The sequence below is a fragment of the Labeo rohita genome, chromosome 12 (assembly GCF_022985175.1).
Source record: "Labeo rohita strain BAU-BD-2019 chromosome 12, IGBB_LRoh.1.0, whole genome shotgun sequence".
In the NCBI taxonomy this organism is placed as follows: domain Eukaryota; kingdom Metazoa; phylum Chordata; class Actinopteri; order Cypriniformes; family Cyprinidae; genus Labeo; species Labeo rohita.
In genome coordinates this window covers 25,377,725-25,401,067 of record NC_066880.1, presented here as the reverse complement: position 1 = coordinate 25,401,067, position 23,343 = coordinate 25,377,725, and positions in this window count along the sequence as shown.

The following is a 23,343-nucleotide window of genomic DNA, read 5'->3' as shown; positions in this document are numbered from 1 at the left end:
CTTGCACCTACATCCACTGTAATTTACAATATGTTTTTTTTTTTTTTCTTTTTTGGAAGGGGTTGTGACTTTATTTGACTTGAGAGCAAGAGCTGGGTGTGACTGAAACAGACATTGTAAAATTCAGAGAAATTTGAAGTTAAACAGCTCTGACATGTCTTACTGAACAAAAGTTGATAGACAACATTTGCAAGAACTTCACTTTTCCTTGCTTTTAAGGTTCAAAGGCACTAGATCACTCTTTTATTAGCATCATAATAGTGTTTCCACTGTTATGTTCAGTTGAATGTATGGCAGTAAAGACAGTGTTCATATGGCCCTCTTCGGACCACTGACTGCTCAAACCTGTCACTTGTTAATTACAACTACTGAAAAATCACCTAATCAGCTTATTGAGCTTAGCAATGTTATTAAAATGCTAGAGCCTAAGTGTAGAAATATGAGAAATAAGAGTTAATATTATCATAATGAAGCATATTAAGACAAATTGACATGCTTTCTGCCGACATCATCATTAAGAGTTGTTCCTGCCTAAAATTAGTGAAGCATAACATAATAATTATTCATCATCAAAAACATTTCTTCTTTTCTTTTTTCTCTCAGATGTTGCCATTACATTTATATGGTCTCTGAACAAATTCTCACTTGCTTTTTTTTTTTCTTAGTTTACTCAAAAACGAAAATTCTGCCTTTTTTTGTTTTGTTTTGTTTTGTAGGGGAATGATGCAGGATGTTGAGTTTTTAATGAAGTCTCAAAAGTGTCAAAGCATCAAATTTACTGAAATATAAAAATATCAGAGTTTGAGATATGTTTGCTTGAGCAATTTTGCTGGGCAACTTTTTTTTTTTTAAACAATGTTGCTTGGGCTTGTTTCCATTGAAAAGTGCTAATAAATAGATAATAGATAATAAAAGAAAGTTGGCCTGTGTATCATCAGCCTTACTCTTTCTTACTCTTAAAAATAACCTCTGTTTCCATTGCTTACGCACACATAAACAGTCTTAATGTTGTCCTGGCAAGGATGAATTGCAACCAAGTGTGTCCCCTCTTGTGCTTTTTGATCTAACATTCAGCAGTGTTGACATGTCCTGGTTATATCATGAAAATCTTAATAGAAGCACTCTCTCATAATAGAGAAGATACATCAGGAGGACCACACAAGGTCGTTCACACTGATCAGATCTGACCTTGTCTTCTAATTTATAAATCAGATGTGCCTCCAAACATATTCAAGACAGAATAAAGCTTGTAAGAATGTCTACAGCTCTAAAACCATTACTGACCCTTACAGAAACCTGTACAGTTTATCAGATATCTCTAGGTTGGGAATTAAGAAACAGTTCTTATTATGATTTTTTGAGTAACCAAATTTATGGTGAAAGTAGCAATGCTTCAGCTGATGTGTGTGCTCAGAACTGTATGCAGTCAGAATGACTGTTTTATTATATTATGTTTAAAATTATATATAAATTATGTTATGGTTTAACCAACTTTTGTTTAAGAAGAAAGAAAATGAAGAAAATGAAATGTCTGTGGTGCAAAATAACATGAATAATGGAAAATTCATTTTATTAAATGCTAATTTTTTTAAATAATATTAATTAAATGATAAAGAAAGATAATCTAAATTAAAATGTGCTCTAATGAGCATAAGATTAATGATGAAGACACAGGATCGAGCCAGATCAGTCACAGTCCCTCATACTGGGACAGACAGACACATACTGTGTTGCAATCACACTTCATTCATTGTTTGGTAAATTATCTAATTTGTGGCGCATCTGTTTAATTCTGAGATTAAACTTTTTCCAGATGACAATGCAGCTCTTTCTTGATTTTTGCTTTGATGGCAGTAAGGAATTGTTATAGATGACATATCATGAAAATCTGATTTTTCTATGTTTAAGTGCTATAATCGGGTCCAAACCGGAAACATGAAAAACAGCTACCCAGTACATTTATTTATTTATTTATTTATTTATTGATCGATTGATTGATTGATAAGCCTTTCTCTCTAAGCTTGTGAAGAAATGAGCCGCTCACATGATGTAGAAAGGGGATCTTATTATAATATGATCGTCCCTAAATCTGCACGTTTCCACCCACGGTGCCACCATTCTGTTTTTGCAAACGACAACAGTGTTGCAGTTCTAACGCCAGGACGAAAGTTTGAGCAAAGCATGCTAATTGTTCTGTCTTTGGCTGCACAGACAAGCGCAGAACACAAGACAAAATGACAAGAGAGCAAATGGATTTATTTATTTATTCTGCATATTACGCTGTTTTTCCCAGCTGTTTATCTTCACAGACATAATCTACTGTTTTTGTAACTTGTGTGTTTTTAAAGGGGTCATCAGATGCTAAGTTTACTTTTTCATGTTGTTTGAACATTAATGTGTGTTGGCAGTGTTTGTACAAATCTACCCTATAATGATAAAAATCCATGCAGTGGTTTTTAATTAATCTGTAAAAATATTATCCCCTTTTTCAAATCAAGCCATTCTCAGATGCCTGTGTCACACCAACAGAGGCCGCTCCCACGATAGTTGATTGACATAAGCGTCTTACCTCAGATCAGCTGTCTCAGTCCGACCTCCATTGTTTCGATGTCGGAGCAAGGATGTAAGTTAGACAAGAATATTTCTGATTGAGCGATTGAGGTGTTGTGTTGCTGGATGTAATAATGAACATAGTGGTCGTCATTTACTCCCGACATCTGAGCTGCTGAAGATGCAGTGGATTATGTTTGTTTGTGAAGGGAATGCGGCTCCCGATCTACATATATCCACATATATATCTACATGTTGGCGCGAATCATTCGTGATCCAGCTTCACTTACAGCAGAAGTGAGTATAAGGGGTTTTTTTATGAATCTTTGCCTTTCCTAATAATGTGCTGGTTAGCAAGTTTAGAGGGTAAACGTGGCTAAATGCGGCTAAAGTAATCAGGCTCGTCACTCCACAGAGAAAAGAGAGGGGCGGGGGCAACAGAGCTCATTTGCATTTAAAGGAACAATCCCCTCAAAATGGGATGATTTTTGCAGAGCTTATTTTGACAAGGTAAGGGTGTTGTTTTACACAACCATTGAGAATTTTTAACCAAAGTTTATTATAGACTTTTCATTAAGACCCTAAAGAATCATATCAACTTGTGGAAAATGGGCATTTAATGACCCTTTTAACATAAAATTGTGTGTATTTGACAGTTTAAGCGCAATAAGACATGAAAGCGAACTTAATTTAGTACTCACATGCCATGTGACAGCCACTTTCTGTGCACATGCTTCGAATGTGTGCGCTCAGAAAAATATATATTAGAAGTTTATACTAATATGGTTTAAAATGCATGATTTCGGCACGATAGACAAGATAATTAAAACCAAACAGATGTTTTTGGCAGAGTATCTGGGCTGTGAGCTGTAAAGGCAGACCTATTCTGAAAAGAGGGGCAGGGAGCAGCAGCTCATTTGCATTTAAAGAGACATGCATGAAAAAACAGCGTGTTTCTGCTTCCACTCAAAATAGGCATTTTCAAAATTAAATAATAAACAATCTGTGAGTTGATTCTGAGCTGAAACTTCACAGACACATTCTGGGGGCACCTGAGTATGAACAAAACTGGGCATTTTTTCAAAATATCTTCTTTTATGTTTCACAGAATAAAGAGTCATGTAGGTTTGGAACAACCATTTTTATTTTTGCCTGAGTTACACCTTTACAAAACTTTCCATATGATTCCCAATTCCAACTTGCACTTGCACACATATATGAACTCATAGATTGATGGCTTTTCATGCATATGAATTGCTGGGCTCAATGAAACCGGCCCATCAGAAGGGCAGTAGACATCACGGGCCAATCAGAGGAAGGGCACCTGAAAGAACCTCAGATTAAAACAAATCTTCAGCTGGAGCTGGGGTCAGTGGATTGGTGTGTTGGTGATGTCTCTCCGATTGCTTTGTCAGCTGTCAGCTTGTTCCCTCAGCCTGAGAGAAGCTTTGCACATGGTTGTCTGCTCTCATTAGACTCAACTGCTGAAAGTCTTTCCCAAATCGTCACTGTGCCTCTGACGATTCCTCGTCCCACTAGCCATGAAACCTCTGCCAAACAGACCCCAGCTCTCAAGAATACAGGCACAGCTGATCTCGGTGTATAAGACAGTAGCCGTAAGACATTTAGACACTTAAACCACTCATGAAAATGTCATTGTGATATGTAAGTGTATCACACCAAATGGCATTTTGTTTTTTGTTTTTTTAAGGTTTTGAATTCTATATATCTTGTGGAGACAGTAGCTGCCACTGGGCATGAAGTTTCTGTAACAGCTGGTCAAAGTTTCTTCCAAGTTTCAGGCATCAAAGCCTTCAATTTATCCACACCACAGTATTGACATTCTGACATTTTTCTCCCAGTTGCGGATGTTCTGGGCTCTGGGATGGCAATTCGAAGATCTTTTTATTTAGTTCTTTTTATTAAAATATTCTTTCAACAAGCAGCTGGTGTGCATTGGTTCTTCTTCTTTTTACGCAATGTTTTATTGCTCAAACATATTCACAGAATCCCACACACATACACATGTATTTTTCATAAAATGAGTTTTTTTTTTTCTAAGGTAAGAAATTAGACCATCCTATTTATCTATTGAGAAACTCCAGGACATTTTACCAAGGGATCATTTTTTTTCTGATTTGTTTTGCATCCAAATTGGTTTGGAGTTCACAATTCCATTAGTGAACAAAAAATCAACAACACCTTTGACTTTTTCACCTTCATGTTTTCCAGTACCCTGATGACTTTGCATTGTATGCAAATCTAATTTGTGTTTCAAATCTTATATTTAGGACTGTCAGTCCAAACTGTCATTTTGCAAGAAATTTGATAACTGTTTTTCATGCAGTGTAGTCTGTATCTGCCATATGTACATTAGTTGCTATAGTAATGATGTAAGTGTCTGTACAATCTTTCACATTTCTGTGAATTAGAGACCATAAAGCAGCAGTGCCATTCTAAATCAACTGACTCATTCACTACTTAGTGATTTATTTATTTTATTTTATTTTGTAAAATTATTTTATTTTCAGACTATTAAGAAAACAAACATTTTATTTTATTTTATTTTATTTTATTTTATTTTATTTTATTTTATTTTATTTTATTTTATTTTATTTCATATGCAGTTGTGCAGTCCAGTTTGAATTATTTCTGTCTTTCAACTTACAAATTTTGCTATCAGATCCATGGAGGTTAAATTTGTACTTGTATTCCAAAAACACAAAAATATATGGTTTTTATATTTTGATTCCCATTTATGGAAGAATTTAATCAACTTTTTCAATGTACAAGTACACCACCTTTGGCACAGTATCCATGTGCTTGTCAGTGCAAACTATTGTGAATGCAAAGTAGTTGTATTTGCATTTCATTAGAGTTGGCAGACAAGATCACCTGATGCAAATTCGGTGAGGATTGCACAAACTTTGTAGAATTAACGATGAGAGAAGTTTTTTTGACAACGCTTTTGATTTAGTATCAAACTGGGCTATGGACAATATTGCCAACTGTGGAAAATGGTAATTATCTCATGCCCAAGGAATCTAAATACAGCAAAAAAGCATGAGTCAGATGCTCAGAGGATGGTGACATCTGCACAGATTCATTTCAACATTCCAAAGCATTGCCAAGATACAGCCTCCCTTCCTGTTCGTCATCTGTGTCATTCGTCAGCGCTTTAATATCAAATACCAAGAATCTGTTCGGTCTCCTTTATATGTAAATTAGGCTCATTATACATTGTGCCTTATTCATAAAAGTCAGTGCTATTTGCCTGATGTAATTAACATTGCACTGAAGTTGGTAGTCTGCTGCATCCTTCACAACTTAGAATCGACCTCAAAGATCAAGATATTTGGCTTGCAAATTGTGCTCAACACAGATTTTTTGAGTCTATAGTGCTAAAACAGCACAGACAGCTTATTCACATGAACACAGTTTTAAAAAATATGATCAGTAATTCATAGCAACTTATGTTTTTACATTGAATTTTACATTCATAAAATTTGACCAATTTCTCTAATATGAAATTCATCTTAATTTTTTAAGCAATTTAAGTTGACAAGTTGATTATATTTATACATGTAGGGCAGCAACTGAACTTAAGCTGAAATGCGTGTACATTTTTTACAGTGATATCAGCAGACACAATTCATTCATTGTTAATTTCCCCCTCAAACTATTATGTTATTTTAACAATTGCATGTAGCTAGGTTTGACTTTTGCAGTTCTTTGTGGCCATCATGTAAAGTTCTGCAAATTGTCTGCATTTTCTCTTGCTTTTTACTGTTTTGCCCAATTATCCTACACAGTCTGGTGGTCTTTCTCAGTCCAAATACTTTTTGAGGTCACTGTATGTTTGTATTCATGGGAGGTTTGTAGACTGAGGGATCTCAGTTTATACAGACCGACAAATTCAATTACTCAAGTTCAGTAGTGGACTTCTGTTCAATAACAAGGACATAAAAAATATCTTGACTTCTAAAGAAACTTTTGTCTGTCCGATGCTTTGATCTTCCATAGTAATGTTTCCAAATGATCAAATTATTACTTTTCTCAGCAAACATTTGTATATGTGACTTGACTGATTAATCAAATAATACTATTAATACAATGTACAGTAACTTACATTAATTGTTCCTACTGTATAAAGCAAGAAACTTCATAAAAGCAGCAAGCTCTGATGTACAACAATAAATTGCCTATAACATGTTAGTCACAGAAAGTCTTTTTGATTGATGGAATGCAATAGCATTCCAGTTTCAGCCAAGACCAAACAGAGGCAATCTACTTTCAATACACAATTTTTAAAATGACAGTAATCATGAATATGTCAGTGCACTCCACCAGCCAAAGATTCCAGAAGATCTGACCGCAGCAAGGCTGCTCTTGTCGGGTTCATGAGTGCTGAACAGCTGCTGACGCCTTGGAGCTCACATCTCCGAAAAACAGAAACAAATTTACGTTAACAGACGTTATCTTTATCAACAAACCACATATTTGAGTTCTTAACAAATATATTTGCACCTACAAACTCCTAAAACTACAATATGTCACACAAAAACAGTATTATTTATAAAATTATAATGGATTTGGGCATTTGCCATGACACTCGCTGGGAGAAATACAGTAAGCGGAGTGATACAAACTGTGAAACGGTTGGAATTCCAACATACTATTGCACTCCTCTCAGCCAATCATATTTGAGTACCATTTTTATGCATTTTTTATTAAGTGCGCTAGACATATCATGTAAAGTGAAGCGTTTTTATCGCCTACTGGTGGCTGGCTGCAGTATGTGACCCTGGACCACAAAACCAGTCATAAGTAGCACGGGTATATTTCTAGCAATAGCCAACAATACATTGTATGGGTCAAAATGATTTTTCTTTTATGCCAAAAATCATTAGGATACTAAGTGTAGCAAGGTTAAAATGGTTTTGTTTCACTAGATTTTTCTGTGCATAAGCATTTATGTTGTTCCAAAATTGTTTAAACCAGTGTTTGTGAAATACCTACTTTTGCAACAAATTGGTTTCCTACCGTAAATATATTAAAACGTAATTTTTGTTTAGTAATACACATTGCTAAAAACTTCATTTGGACAAATCTAAGGGAGATTTTATCATTATTTAGATTTTTTTGCACCCTCAGATTTAGATGTTTCTGTCATTTATGTAGTTCTTATCATGCTGATGTATGGTAAAGTGTTAGTTTTTTCCTGTAAGGTTTTAGTTAGTTATTTTATTTTAGAAAAATGTGGAGTGGCACCATGACTGTATTCTTGTGATTAATTCTATGGGAATATGAAAATCACTAACACGTAGACTCTGGCTCCAAATGATCTTCAGTGCAAGATGACAGCGGCCATTTCTGGGACATTTTGGCTTTGTTTGTGTACAATGCATAAAGGCCCTTTCACATGGGACGCGGCAGTCGCGTGTCTAGTTCATTTTCAACAAGAGACATGTGGAAAGCAGCAAACTGCGGGTGGTTTCGATGGCGGCACGTAGGCGGAGCACAAGCGGTGCTCGTGCACCCAAAATTCTGCCGCTTCCACGAGCATGGCGCTTTGCGGCAGGCACCGCCAAAGATAAAAATATTTGATCTTTTTGTGAGCGGCAGCGGTAGCCGCATCGGCTTTAACCAATCAATGAACACATTATTAACAACCAATCATAGAACATTTAACTGAACTTATAAGGGACAGTTGAAAATGGAGGAAAAGATTGTTTTTTTATGCTCTTAAGGCAATTCTTCAAAAACAACTCAAAAAATAAATGAATAAAATAATGACAATAATTAATGACAGGAATTTCTGTTATGTTTTATTTAGTTTTTAGTAAATACTAGTGTTGGGTTCGAGTCCACCTAAGTCGAGTCCGAGTCCAAAATGGGCAGAGTTGGACTCAAGTGCGAGTCCCAAAGGGCCGAGTCCGAGTTGAGTCCGAGTCCAAGTAAACACTACTGTTTGTCAGTATCTTAACATTGTTTTAACCCAAAGGGTTCCCAAACTCGGTCCTGGAGGGCTGGTGTCCTACAGAGTTTAGCTCCAGCCCCAGTTAGACACACCTGAACCAGCTAATCAAGCTCTTACTAGGCATACTAGAAACTCCCTGGCAGGTGTGTTGAGGCAAGTTGGAGATAAACCACCTGGGCGCCCCTGTTTTTAACAAAAAAAAAAAAAAACGCAATGTCAATTGAAAAGCAAAAAGCAAAAAAAAAAAGGCAAACCTCTAGTGGATCTTGACATTTTGGTTATTGATTTCATAACATCTCATAATTAGTGCCGTGGTCTGCTTAGCAAACTTAAAGCCATGTAACAGAAGTTATAGCTGACTTAAGTCTTGTGACATATTTCAGAGTGAAACAGGTTTTAGAATGTGATATATTATAAGGTGGGACTTGACTTTATTCATTGATGTAGACCTTAAGAGCAGAAAGTGCACCTTTTTATTTTTGATTGTGGCTGTGTGAGTTTTGGGTTTTATATTACTTTTTTTTTTTTTCTTGGATGAAAATGAGACTGTGAGGGATAAACCTAGTCTTTACAATGGTACACACTGTGTATAAAGCCCTACATATACTTTCCATAAGTCACAGCAAACTCACACCTGTTTTATTTTTGAATGCATTTATAGTTACATTAATTACAATAAGTTACATTATATATATATATTAAAAAAAAAAAAAACGATGATGTGCCATTGGATTATTAGAAAATCATGCACACCCAAGGTGGTTTTGGACCCATTAAAACTATTGCTGCAAAGATTTTAGAAAAATTATTTTTCTTTTAAGCTAGAAACTGCCACCATGTTTAAAAAAATAATAATAATAATGATTTTAATACAGCAAAAATTCGAACAAAAGGATAAATAAATATATTAATCAAAAATACAAATGAAATAATATTTTTTAAAAATAGAATCTTTTAAAAATAGATTTAAGTAGGTCTATCTAAAGGTTATTACAGAAATAGACTACTACAGACATTTCTTTAAGTAATAAATGTTAAAAATAAAACACTGCAAAATCTTCACTGTATACATTAAATATGATTCCTATTAAAGTTAAGTGATTCAGTCAAGAAAAGTGAGTGATTCTCTTTTTCTTTTGTTGTTTGATTAATATTTATAACGCGGTTGGCGGCTGCAGGTTTACGCTGCTGTCGCTTTAAGATCTGACACACAGATCAAATATTTTGACTCATCAGTATTTCTCCCAACTGTTCAGGTTTACTTAAGACAAAACCGACTTCATTTACATGAATAGTCTCTAAGACGAGCATATATGTGTAGCAATAACAGACTCTATTAGAAGCGAAAGACAACTCGGTATTCGCACACTGACTGAGAGGTGCATTCTGTGAGCGCGCTTTGAGTGTGTGCGCGCACATAAACTCGTCGGCTTTCAAGTAGCCTACTGGACAAGACTTAAAAACACATGCAAATACTGAATATCACTTTCGTGATAATGCATCGAGTCAATGACATTTCCGTCAACTGTCTCTGGACTCGGATGGACTCGGCATATTTTCTGAGTCCGAGTAAAAATGCATCCGAGTCTGTGACAAGTTGGAGTCGCCTAAAAATTGTACTCGAGACCGGACTCGAGTCCGAGTACGAGTCCGAGTACCCCAACTCTAGTAAATACAAATGTGCCCAGAGGCCGCGTTGCGAACACCACCTCAACCTTAAGCCATGTTTTCATAGTCTTTTTACAGTGGATTTTATTTTCAAATGTGATAGATCAATACGTTTTATTGCCACTCACCAGATATTTCTTCTGTGATGCATACAACAACTAACACTGCCAGATTTACCTAAAAAAATTGAATGTACTTTTTAGCATCACATACTAGTCATTTTACTGTGAAAAACGTGCAAGAAACAACATATTGTTTTACAGAAATGCATGCAACAGGCATGTATTTCCAACGATTCTTGGTTGTATTTTTCATAACAATCATGAAATATTTAAACAACTGTTGTTTTATCATTGAATATTTCAAAATAAGTGGGAATGTTTGACTTAATTTATTTAAGCATTTGTTAATTTCATAGTATTTATTTCATATTGAGTGCCTTGGCCCCCTATAGAATCGCCCCTGGCTTGCTTTCTCATCGCAGCTTGCGAGCATTACTTATTCACATCCCGTATCGCCAAAGTAAATTGTGGCAATGAATTGATAAGGATATATGTATTTATAGAGCATGTAGGGAAAACCTCATGTGTTCTGTATGTGTATGTGCTGAAGATGAAGATCAGTGTGAAATGGAAGTGAGCGTGAATCCTCTTGGAGCCATGGCCTGGCAGGCTGGCACGGTGAGTGGCATCTCTGTGTGTGTCCACTGAGACGGGCTGTTGAAATGAGCTCTGGTGCTCAGGGTCTGGCATCATCTCTCTCCTCCACCTCCCCTCCAGTAGCCTCAACCCACAAAACCCAACAGCGTCTGCCAGCCAGTGCTGCTCTGCCAGAACCCCTCTAACCACTCTTTCTATAGGAGGAGAAAATAGAGGAGGAAAGGACAAATGCAGATAACCATTTTAGTTAAAAAATGAATTGAAGAATGAACATTAATGCTGTGGCATTGCACCAGTAAAATCAGTCTTTTCAACTTTACGTACACTGTAAAAATATTAAGGTTGCAAAAATAGGATTATTGGAGTATGCTTTACAAGAAAATACTATTGCTTTTTCTCTGCAGTTTCTGAAATTTGCAATTTTGATGGAAAGTTGTTTCTAGACCAGTTTAGGACAATCTATCTTCAGTTTAGGACAAACGATCATTAGAGCTGTTCATAAAAGAGGAGTTTTCAGAAGGGTTCACTAAAGCGTAATAATGATACGACGACTTTAGTGTAGCAGTAAACAAGCCGTGTCATAACTCTGCCAGTAAATTAAAGCAACAGTGATGACTTTAAAATCAGATGTTGTGAAAGGCGTCAGAGATGTGCAGGAATCATAAATCAGGAATGTCGGCTAGCTTCGTGACAACCCTTCATTTGTCACAGAGTCCTCCCATCATATGAACAACTTTACAGCGTAATTGCAGAATGCAAATCTGATTGGTATGCACTGGATCGAGTCTTTGGAATGCCATTAGGAGTGAGCTTTTAACCTCACGCTGAACCCTGGTTCGTAATTAAAACTGTGATTAATGCTACTTATTATCAGGTCACTTTCGGCTCCATATGCCGGTGACAGCAGTACCACGCTCACAGAGAGAAAGCGCAGAATGGATGTTCAATAGAGTGCTAAAGTGACCACCCACTTTTTCACCGGCCTCAGTACTGGATGATTTTCTTCCCCATTTATGTTCACCACTGGGATTTCAAAAAATTGTAAGGCTTGTACCAAACCAGTCAGGGCTGCCTTTCCAAAAAGCATTAAGAATCTAAACAGATCATGAAGCCATTTCAATGGTCTGTTCAATCTTTTTGACTTTTAGGCTCCATGTTTTCCACATCAATATTTGAAGGCCTTAGTTTCAGGATTCAAGTTTAAGTTGTTAAGGAGAATGTTCTTCAAGGTTCCAACTCTTTCTAACCAATTAATTTATTTGCCAGCCATTTGTGATTTACAGGATAAAGATTGAGGATGAGGAATTTTTTTTTTTTTTGACTCACTATTTCTGCCCAACAAATGCACTGCAAAGACTGCAAATGATTAACTTACTTAGTATTTTTGTCTTGTTTCTAGTCAAAATATCTAAAAATTCTTAAATTAAGATGCACTTACTAGATAAGCAAAAGGACATAACATATTTAGTCTTTTTTCAAGGGAGAAAAAACTAAATTAAGTGCATTTTGTATAAAATAAGTAAAATTATCTGCCAGTGGGGTAAGTAAAATACTTTTAAAACAATTTTACTTATCCCACTGATAAGTAAATGATTTTACTTATCTTAAAGGGGTCATTGGATGCCCATTTTCCACAAGTTTATATGATTCTTTATTCTTATTGTCTTAAGTCTATAATATACTTTGGGTAAAAATTCTCAATGGTTGTGTAATACAGCACCCTTTTTACCTTGTCATGTCAAATGAGCTCTGCAAAAATCATCTCATTCTGAGGGATTGTTCCTTTAAATGCAAATGAGCTCTGCTTGCCCCGCCCCTCTCTTCTCTCTGCTGCTCTGAGAGATTGTTTACTTGAGCCGCATTTAGCGCGTTTAGCCATGAAACTTGCTAACTACCATATTATTAGGAAAGGTGATTCCAGAGATTCATGAAAAAAAAAACTTGTACTCACTTCTGCTGTAAGTGAAGCTGGATCACAAATGATTTGATAGACGTATTTATGTAGATCGGGAGGTGCATTCCCTTTACAAACAAATGTAATCCACTACATCTTCAGCGGCTCAAATGTCGGGGGTAAATGAGGTCGGAGGTCGGACTGTTACAGCTGATCTGAGGTATGACGCTCATGTCAATCAACCTTTTTCGAATTGAAAAAGGGGATATTATTTTTACAGAATAATTGGTAACACTTTATAATAACTATACACAATGAATCATTAGTTAAGCATTAGTAAATAGTTAATTAATATTTGTAAAGCATTGTTCCTACATTAATACACATTAGTAAGCAGTTTATAAATACAGTTATAAATGCTTTATTCTTGGTTTATAAGCATTTATATAATATGCTTAATAATTGTATTTTCATACTTTATTAAGGATCAGTTAATCATTTCTAAATTAAGCATTACATTACTTACAAACCAGTTAGTTAGCAGTTATAAGTGGTTCATGAGATCATTTAGAAAGTGTTAGTAAATGATTAATAAACTATTTGAAAGCGCATTTATACATCTTATTATTGAGACATACGGTAACAGTTACTCAGTGTGTTAAATGCTTTATTAACACACATTCCTACTGTAACTCATGATTAATTCAGGTAGTTATAAAACATTTACTAGCTGTCAGTTAACTGTTTTGTGAGCTCATATAAAGTGAGGACTATTTATGCCTTGTAAAGCTTTTACTAATGAGATTTAAAGGCTCAGTTATCTTCTAAACAGAAAAAGTAAATTAAATAAATTAATATAAAATGATGTTACTTTTGTTATTTAGTTCATTTTTCTATTTCATGACATTGCAGAAGTATATTTTAAATTTTATTTCATTCAAACATTCATCAAGTGTATATTTGTATAGTTTCATTTTTTGCAGAGGTTTATTTTTCATTACATTTTCATTTATTTTGCATCTTGAAATAAATGTTTCTATGGTCTGTTTCCCTCTGTGTTGTGTTTTTCCTTTTTCTGTTTAGAAGATAACTGAGCCTTTAAATCTCATTCGTAAAAGCTTTACAAGGCATAAATAGTCCTCACTTTAGATGAGCTTACAAAACAGCTGACAGCTAGTAAATATTTTATAACTACCTGAATTAATCATGAGTTACAGTAGGAATATGTGTTAATAAAGCATTTATTAACACACTGAGTAACTGTTACCATATGTCTGAATAATAAGATGTATAAATGTGCATTACAATAGTTTATTAATCATTTACTAACACTTTCTAAGGCCATGTCCACACTTTTTTTTTTCCATCTTTTTCTCTCCGTTTTGGCCTTCACACTCCACACTGAGAGGGCGTTTTTGGTCAAGGAAAACTGAGCTCTCCAAAGTGGATAAATCTGAAAACGCCGTTTTCGCGTGGCAGTGTGGACAATTACTAACTAACTGGTTTGCAAATATTGTAATGCTTAATTTAGAAATGATTAATCCTTAATAAAGTATGAAAATACAATTATTCAGCATATTGTATAGATGCGTATAAACCAAAAATAAAGCATTTATAGCTGTATTTATAAACTGCTTACTAATGTCTAGTAATATAGGAACAATGCTTTACAAAGGATTACTTAACTATTTACTAATGCTTAACTAATGATTAATAGCGTGTAGTTATTATAAAGTGTTACCGAATAATTAAAAACCACTGCATGGAATTTTGTCATTATACGGTAGATTTGTACATACACTGCCAACACACATTAATGTTCAAACAACATGTAAAAGTGAAGTTTGTATCCGGTGACCCCTTTAAGCAAAATGCACTTAATTAATTTTTTTCCCCCCTGGAAACAAGACTAAATATCTTTGTAATATGTCATTAATATGCCATTTTGCTTATGTAGTAAATGCATCTTAATTTAAGATATTTTGACTAGAAACAAGACAAAAATACTAAGTAAGATAAGCCTTTTTTGCAGCGTGATATGGCAGTTTATCAGCCTTACAGGCACGATAGATTTAGACCATTAGATTTACCTAAAATGAATTATATTTTATGTTTAACCAGTATAGAGACTTCAGAGCCAGTGGCAAATTCCAGATGATCTGACCGAGGTAAGGCTGCTCTTGGTAGGTTCATGAGTGCTGAACGCCCACTGATGCCCTGGAGCTCACATCTTCAAAAACATTGAAGCTAAATTTTAAATAGATGTTATCTTTATTAACAAACCGCATATGTGAAGTTATAACAAGCACATTCTAGCCTAAAAAACACTCTTACAACATCTGACATAAAAATAGTATTATTTATAAAATTATAACATATTTGGGCATCCACCATAACACTCGCTGTGAGAAATACCACAAGCAGTGATACAAACAGTGATTCAAGGACCAGAAAGAACTGCTGTATAAAATATTTTAGAGCTTGGCATAACTACAAAAATGTATATTCTTTGGTAGTCTTTGTTTTATTTACAGCTTGATTTCAACATCTCATCAGGTCTGTCTTAAAACATTTAACATAACTGCCAAAAATCAATTGCTTTATTGAGAAAACTGATTTTTACTGCAGGAACCCTACTGGTGCTCTGTATTGATATACTAGTGCATTCACTTGTAACAATCAATAAAGATATGCTTATTTAGGTTACCATGTATTAGTCACAAAACATTCCCACGCTGCTGATTTGCAGAGCTGTTTTGGTCTCATCCAGCAGAGTGATGGATAAAATTCTCTCAGTTCTGTATGTAATCCAGGCCTTTTTGATACAAAATAATTGCTTTGATTTGAATGTTGCTATGTGATCCAGTTAATCTAATCATTGTGGTTTTGCTTTGATGTGATTCCATGACAACATATAAATAGAATGTATTTAATGATCTTCAAGTTGAATCAAGCTGAAGTTCTGTGGGTCTTATTTTCGCAATCCATCATAAGTAGAAGCTTAATGTACTAGTACTGTGCAATCCACCCGATCAAATAATGGATAAGAGCATTAAACCAGACATATATCCAGTCGAATACTCTCTTGACATTTTAAAGAGTAAATTCAGGTGTTTGAACCACAGCAGTGAACCAATGATGTATCACTTAAATGGCATCTTAGGTAATAAAGATGACACTGATGATTTCTGGCATTTAATCTAAACTTGAAAATAGAGTATATTATATTCCACTGCTCTTTTTTGACATTTTATTGAAAATAATAAACATAAAACTTAAACTTAAACTGCAGCAGTGGGACAGAAAATCAGCCCATGCAGACTTTTGTAAAAGTGTTTGATGCTGTTTAACGGCAGCTACTGATTTGCACCTCAGTGTATTGTATTATCCAACAGCATTCAGTTATAACAACCTATTCAGTGTATATTAATTAAAATATTCATATATATATATATATATATATATATATATATATATATATCATATTAAACCTACTCCTAGACCTTATGTAGCTTCACTGTAGCATGTAGCAACATTGAAGTCATGCAGCTGTAGCATTTTACTTATGCTAATTGTATTTCAAAATTCAAAATGTATATTTTTTAAATTCATATAAGTTTTGTGAAGATTATCATGATGAACAAAACTTGTAAGAGTCATAAACTTTTACTGAGCATAGCTTATTTTCTGCAAAAATTCAAAAGCCAATAGAAAAATCCTATTGGGTTTTTGTCGAGAGAACAAGTGTGATGCTAGCTGGTCTACAAAAATACATCATCATTGCAGAGCTCAGACATAATTGTCCAAGCGAGATCTCAACGGTGCATTTTAGCCAGATTGAATGGGCAACTTCGCTCCTGGAAGGCCACTGTCCTGCAGAGTTTAGAACTAACCCTAATCAAACACACCTGAACAAGCTAATCAATGTCTTCAAGAACACTCGAAAGCTACAGGCAGGTGTGTTTAATTAGGGTTGAGCTATACTCTGCAGAACAGTGGCCATCCAGGACCAAAGATGCCCAGTCCTGTTTTAAGGTGTACAATTATTTTCAGGGAAATGCAAGGCTAAAGTAGTTCCAGGCAGGTCTTGACCAGATTACATGTCCATATCTCTTCATATCTGTTATTTCAAACATGTTTACAGCTTACAACAGCAATGCACACAACACTGACGATGCAAATAAATAGTAAACAATTTGATTAAAATGACCAGTTATTTTCATTTTATATTCATTTATTTTGTCACAAAATTAATTATGAATAGAAAGCAATACTGTCTTTCTCCTGCTCTTTCTCCCTTACAAGTGCACACACATACAGTACTGACACACACGGACAGAAAAGCTTGTTTGCACATGACATCATGTCATTGCTGTGGCACAAACTGCAGATGGAGTGCAGGAAGTGATTTTCTAGGAAGCACTATCACAAACTCAAAATATGTATGTTTTGCATAGTTAATGGATGCTCAAATCGATTAAACCAAGAAACTACAAGGAGTTTTTATGGCATACTAAAAGTTGTTGTTTGTGTACCAAAAGCTGTTGTTCATAACTGGTGGAAAAGGCAAGAAACTGATTGAAAAATGCAGGGAACAAAAAAGGCTTGTAAACCTGTTTCTGCAGTTGGGAGGAGCCGAGATGGATAATGCTTGTATGTGCAAATGGTTAATGTTTTAAGATATAATAAAACATTAAGATATAAAGATATATTTAAAACAACAGATAGTACAAGGACAGTGCTGGCTGGCATTCTGCGTGAGATTCAGTTGACATTGTTCTCATGCCACAAATCTGTTTTTTCACAGTCAAAGCACCCTCAGTTAAAACTGTAATAATAGGAAATTGGCAAAAAAAGATTTGGTAATGGGTCAAGTGCGTATTTGTGTTTGCGCTCCAGAAAGAGTCAAAAGTTTCTATTTTACTACGTGTTTTTATAGCTTTGATCAGTGAAGCCAATCACAGACACATCTGTTGATTACTTAAACACTTGTGATTGGCCATTGCGTTAAAGTTAGTCAGAATTCACTTACTATTAAACGCCATGTGTAGACACAATATTAATAAGAGATTCATTCATATAACGGAACACTGTAAGACTGTGATAAACTGGTGACTGACAGATTTTTAGCAAATATGGAAGTGCTAAAAAGTCGCTTTCAAGGCTACATATACAAGTAATCAATTCAGAATTTGAATAAAAGCAAGTTTTTCCTGATGCTAACAGGACATTTGGAATCACACTTTATTTTAAGGTCCAGTTCTCAATGAACAAACCAATAACTACAGCTTTTGCCTTAATAAACTCATAATTTGCTGCTTGTTAATAGTTAGTAAGGTAATTGTTAAGTTCAGGTGTTGTGTAGTATTAGTAATGTAGAGTATGTTCATGTTGAATAGGTGCTTTATACGTACTAATAAACAGCCAATGTGTTAAAGGAGAAGTCCACTTCCAGAACAACAATTCACAGATTATGTACTCCCCCCTTGTCATCCAAGATGTTCATGTCTTTCTTTCTTCAGTTGTAAAGAAATTATGTTTTTTGAGGAAAACGTTTCAGGATTTCTCTCAGTAAAATGGACTGCTGTGGTGCCCCGGGTTTGAACTTCCAAAATGCAGTTTAAAAGCGGCTTTTTGTCAAGGGAACCAGCGTGATGCTAGCTTGTCTACAAAAATACATCATCATTGCAGAACTCTGAAATAATTGTCCAAGCGAGATCTCAACAGTGCATTTTTGCCAGATTGAATGGGCAACTTCGCTCCTAGAAGACCACTGTCCTGCAGAGTTTAGAACTAACCCTAATCAAACACTCCTGAACAAGCTAATCAATGTCTTCAAGAACACTCGAAAGCTACAGGCAGGTGTGTTTAATTAGGGTTGAGCTAAACTCAGGCCGTCTAGGACCAAAGATGCCCAGTCCTCTTCTAAGGTGTGCAATTATTTTCAGGGAAATGCAAGGCTAAAGTAGTTCCAGGCAGGTCTTGACCACATTACATGTCCATATCTCTTCATTTCTGTTATTTCAAACATGTTTACAGCTTACAACAGCAAAAGAACCAAAATGCACAATGACACTGACGAATTAATAGTAAATATTGATGAAAATGACCAATTATTTTCTTTTTTTGTCACAAAATTGTTTAAATAAACTCATTATTTGCTGCTTATTAATAGTTTGTAAGGTAGTTGTTAAATTCAGGTATTGGGTAGTATTAGTGATGTAGAGTGTGTTCATGTTGAACAGGTGCTTTATACATACTAATAAACAGCGCCAGGAAGAAACGATCAGTTATTTTAATTTAAAAAATACAATTTAAATACTTTTTAATCTCAAACGCTCATCTTTTTTTCCAAACAGTTTTTTTTTTTTTTTTTCCAGTTCATGACAGTTAGGGTATGTCGAAAAACTCCCATCTCACGTTCTCCTTTAACTTCAAAATCACCCTATATCGCTGTTCTTTTTTGTTATTCTTTTTTTGTTGTTCTTTTTTCTGTATCTTTTTTGTTAAGGGTGTTTGATCTTCTTTGCATGTTCAACTTGCAAAGACTGGGTCGGTACTTGATTGATTTTGAAATGATTTTTGAAGTTGAGGGAGTAAATATGTTTGGAGTTTTTGACATACCCTAACTGTCTTGAACCAGAATACACAGAGTTCAGGCAGAGCAAAACAAGACGAGCGTTTGAGATTAAAAAGTATTTAAATTGTATTTTTGACATTTGTGACATGAACATCTTGGATGACAAGGGGGTGAGTACATTATCTGTAAATTGTTGTTCTGGAAGTGGACTTTTGTTTAATATGAAGCATGCTAATAAGTAACTTATAGTGAGAATTGTTCCTTATAATAAAGTGCTACCGGTTAATGCAACTTCTTATCTCACAATTCAGATTTTTTTTTTTCTCAGAATTGTGAGATATAAACAATTTTTTGAGAGAAAAAAAGACCTTTTTAGACTATATTTGTTCTCAGAATTGCAAGTTCGTATATCACAATTCTAAATTAATAACTTGTAATTATAAAGTCAGAATTGTGAGATATAAACTGGCAATTCTGACTTTTTTTCTCAGAATTACCAGTTTATATCTCATTGCTGTGACTTTTTTTGTGATTTTTGTGAGATTATGGTTTACAGTTTTGACTTTATAACTCACAGTTGAGAGTTTATATTATCAAGTCAAGTCAAGTCGAAAGAATGCATTACTACAGGTGGTTTGTCCAGCCCACTCACCTGTGTGTAGCACACTCAGAATTGCACCATGTTTTGATGCACTTCTGACTTGAAGAATTGCAAGTTTCTAATTTGGAGAAAAAAGTCAGAAATGTGAGTTTTCAGAGTCAAGTTAAAGGGGGGTAAAAATTACTTTAGAAAGATGGCAGCATCATTATCTTATTTTTACAAAGAGATTGGTAAGTCTGTTAGTAAAATCTGTTGACTTTAGCAGTCTTTGTTGCATTGTGTGTCAACGGTGACCATTCAAAAATGGGGAAACAGCACTTTTCACAATTTTCTCCAAAGTTTGCATGCCTGTAACTCATTTTAAAGATATTTTAATGCCCTTTTAGATATTGAGTCTTAACAAACTTCCTTGTGGCATCTTCATTTTTAAGGCCCTGTATGGTTCGGTTCCAGAGATAATGGAATTTCAATATGGCTCCAGGAGTATATCATTAATTGGGTATTCCATACCCAACAACCACATACCCTGTACATGCAGCAAAGTTTCTATAAAAGTGGGATTCACTTTTTAAGTAGCTTGTTTGGAATCAGGGTTAGTTGCTTATATCTACTGCCTCAGGCAGGCAGGTATTTCAATTCAGTTGAAAATTTGCTCCTCTTCACACCATAAGGATCACGTCCAACAAATGTTGTGATTTTCTGTTTCTGCATCTTCCTCTTGTAATAGTGTCTAAACCAGTACGGTACAGACTTTCCTCCATTTCATCCATTCTTCTTTTCAATTTTTGCCATCCATCTGAATTCCACACATCAGATGGATGGTATATGTATCACGTGACTGCAAACAAGCTATTAGTAAAATAGCATAGCAACTTAAAAGCTACAAGACATTTTTCACTCCCGAGGTAATAACGACACTGTTGTTGAAGCAGATGAACTTACAGTTTCGCTATTAATAGAGACACTGCTGCTGAACACTGTTGTGAGATGCACAGACTCACACACACTTAATCTCTCTCTCTCTCTCTCTCTCTAATAACTTTATTATTAACTGCATTCGTCTGCTATCAGTGGCTCAAGCCTCCATTACTAAGTCTAAAATGACGTTTTGGAATTAGCAACAGAAGCGTGAGATAAGATGCGTAAAAAATTAATCCTACACAATTGAGCATTTTATAGACAAAAACTTGACGAATGTCTTGAAATACATCATCTGAACAATGTCATTAGGTGTGGTAACTGCAGTATAAGCATAGAAAATATTATAGTAGGTAGTATAAAAAATATATATATATATATATATATATATATATATGTAATGAATAATTGACATTGAATTCTTAGGAAAAAAAAAACACACCCGAGGTGTAACGGCCAAATGACCATGTCATTATAATGCATTATAATCTAATAATTCAACAGCCTGCTGTCAATTATTTCTTTTTTTTTTTTTTTTTACATTATTAATATAACTTTTAAAAGCCATTTTAATATGATCAGACAATCTGTTTGACCATCAGGCATTTTCTTCATGGTCTCGAACAGCACAAAATAAAAAGAAACACAAAAAAAGACAAGGAAAAGGGAGTGTGATAAATTTTTCATTCTTTCCCCAAGACACGGCTACTTTGTCAAAGAGAATATCTTCATTTTTCACTCAGGTCAGTGGAAGATTTCTTCTCACTCCATCACGGTCTGCTCCATCATGTATGGTCCATGCCCTCTCCGCAGACAGGAGTTTCTCCAGGAATTGAGATGCAGCCCCCCCTATCGTTTACGATCGTTTTTTACCACCCTTGGACCCCCGGGCGTTATAGGTCATTTAGCCCTTGTATGAGGAGGACAAGCGCTTGTTAGAGCCAAATGCTGTTGGGTATGCCAGGCCCGAGATGGGTAACAGTCAGCCATGCCTGGGGCTGTATGACATGATGCTCATTTATTTAAAGCATTCAGGTATCTTGATATGATCACACTCGACAGGAATACCAGAGAGCTGAGAAACACAAGGAGCCAAGCTTGAATTTTACACTTCATTACATTGCCTGTAGTGTACTGTACAACCTACATTGTTTTAATAATACTAGTGGTAATAAGGATAACATGATGACAAAGTAAAAATTAAAAAAAAAAAAAGTTGAAGTTGTGAGGAGTGGTATAGATTACTTGTGGATTATTGTGATGTTTTTATTATCTGTTTAAACTCTCATTCTGACAGCACCCATTCACTGGATCCATTGGTTAGCAAGTGATGTAATGCTACATTTCTTCGAATATGATGAAGAAGGAAACTCATCTTTCTACCTCAGAATTGCACATTGCCATTTCGTCTTAATTATACAATACAGTCAGTTATACAGTGTTGCAATGGGCGCAGGCATTATTTTACCGCTCAGTCAGAAAACCAAACACAAAACATCTGAACAAACACGGACAAGTGTAGTGATAAAGAGTAAAAAGTCCCAAAGCTGTAGCTGTATTAGCTCCCTTTACAGTATTTGCTGTAAAAGCTGTTCTGCAAGTATAAAGTTCCGATCAATTAACTGCACCATTTAGGTTTGTATTGTAACATGCTTTACTGCATGACCGCTTTTTAATGCAAATGTGAAAAATAGCAAATCCTTATGGTGCACTTGCTAAGTGAACATTATTGAGACTAAAATTTGTCACTGGTGGGAAGAATCTATTCCTGTAGAGTGAAAAAGAATGGATTGAGTTAACCGTGATTGCACACTGATCATTGCAATGTTATCATGCATAATATCAGCTCATGCATTTACTGGGAATAAAAATTCACGAAAGCTGCAATTTGCCATTATTCACATTGCAGTTTTCAACATTTTTTTAACAAGTGAATCATCAGAATCAAAGCATATTGTAGTTGTATTTGCAGCATGCTCTGAATACTATGTAATGATAGGGTTCTATCAGCCATTCCTAGTTCACAAGCTTGTTTGCTACTTTTTTTGTCTGATTAGACTATTGCATTCTGGAACGATAATATAAATGCAATCAAAATTTTTGGGCTGAATGATTTCTTCTCTACTAGTACAGAGACTGAATGGAAGACTTTGGATGTAACAGATTTCACAAACTACAGCTCTGCGACATCTTTCTGGATTCTAATATAAAAATCTCAGTGTACATTAAAAAGGGTCATATCAGACATAAAACATACATCATCCAAACTTCTGAGGACTGAAGTTAATTTCAACATTTACATTTTTATTGTCTTTCACATCAAGGTTGTGTGGTCATTTAATTGCTGTCTGAATCCACATCTCTGAATTTACAGGAAGGGTTCAATCCAAAAGCATTTTGTAAATCCTTTTTGACCACTGCCAAGACACTTTTATTACTGAATATTATGCTTATAAACAATTTCAAGCATTTCAGTCACTGATTCACTAAAGC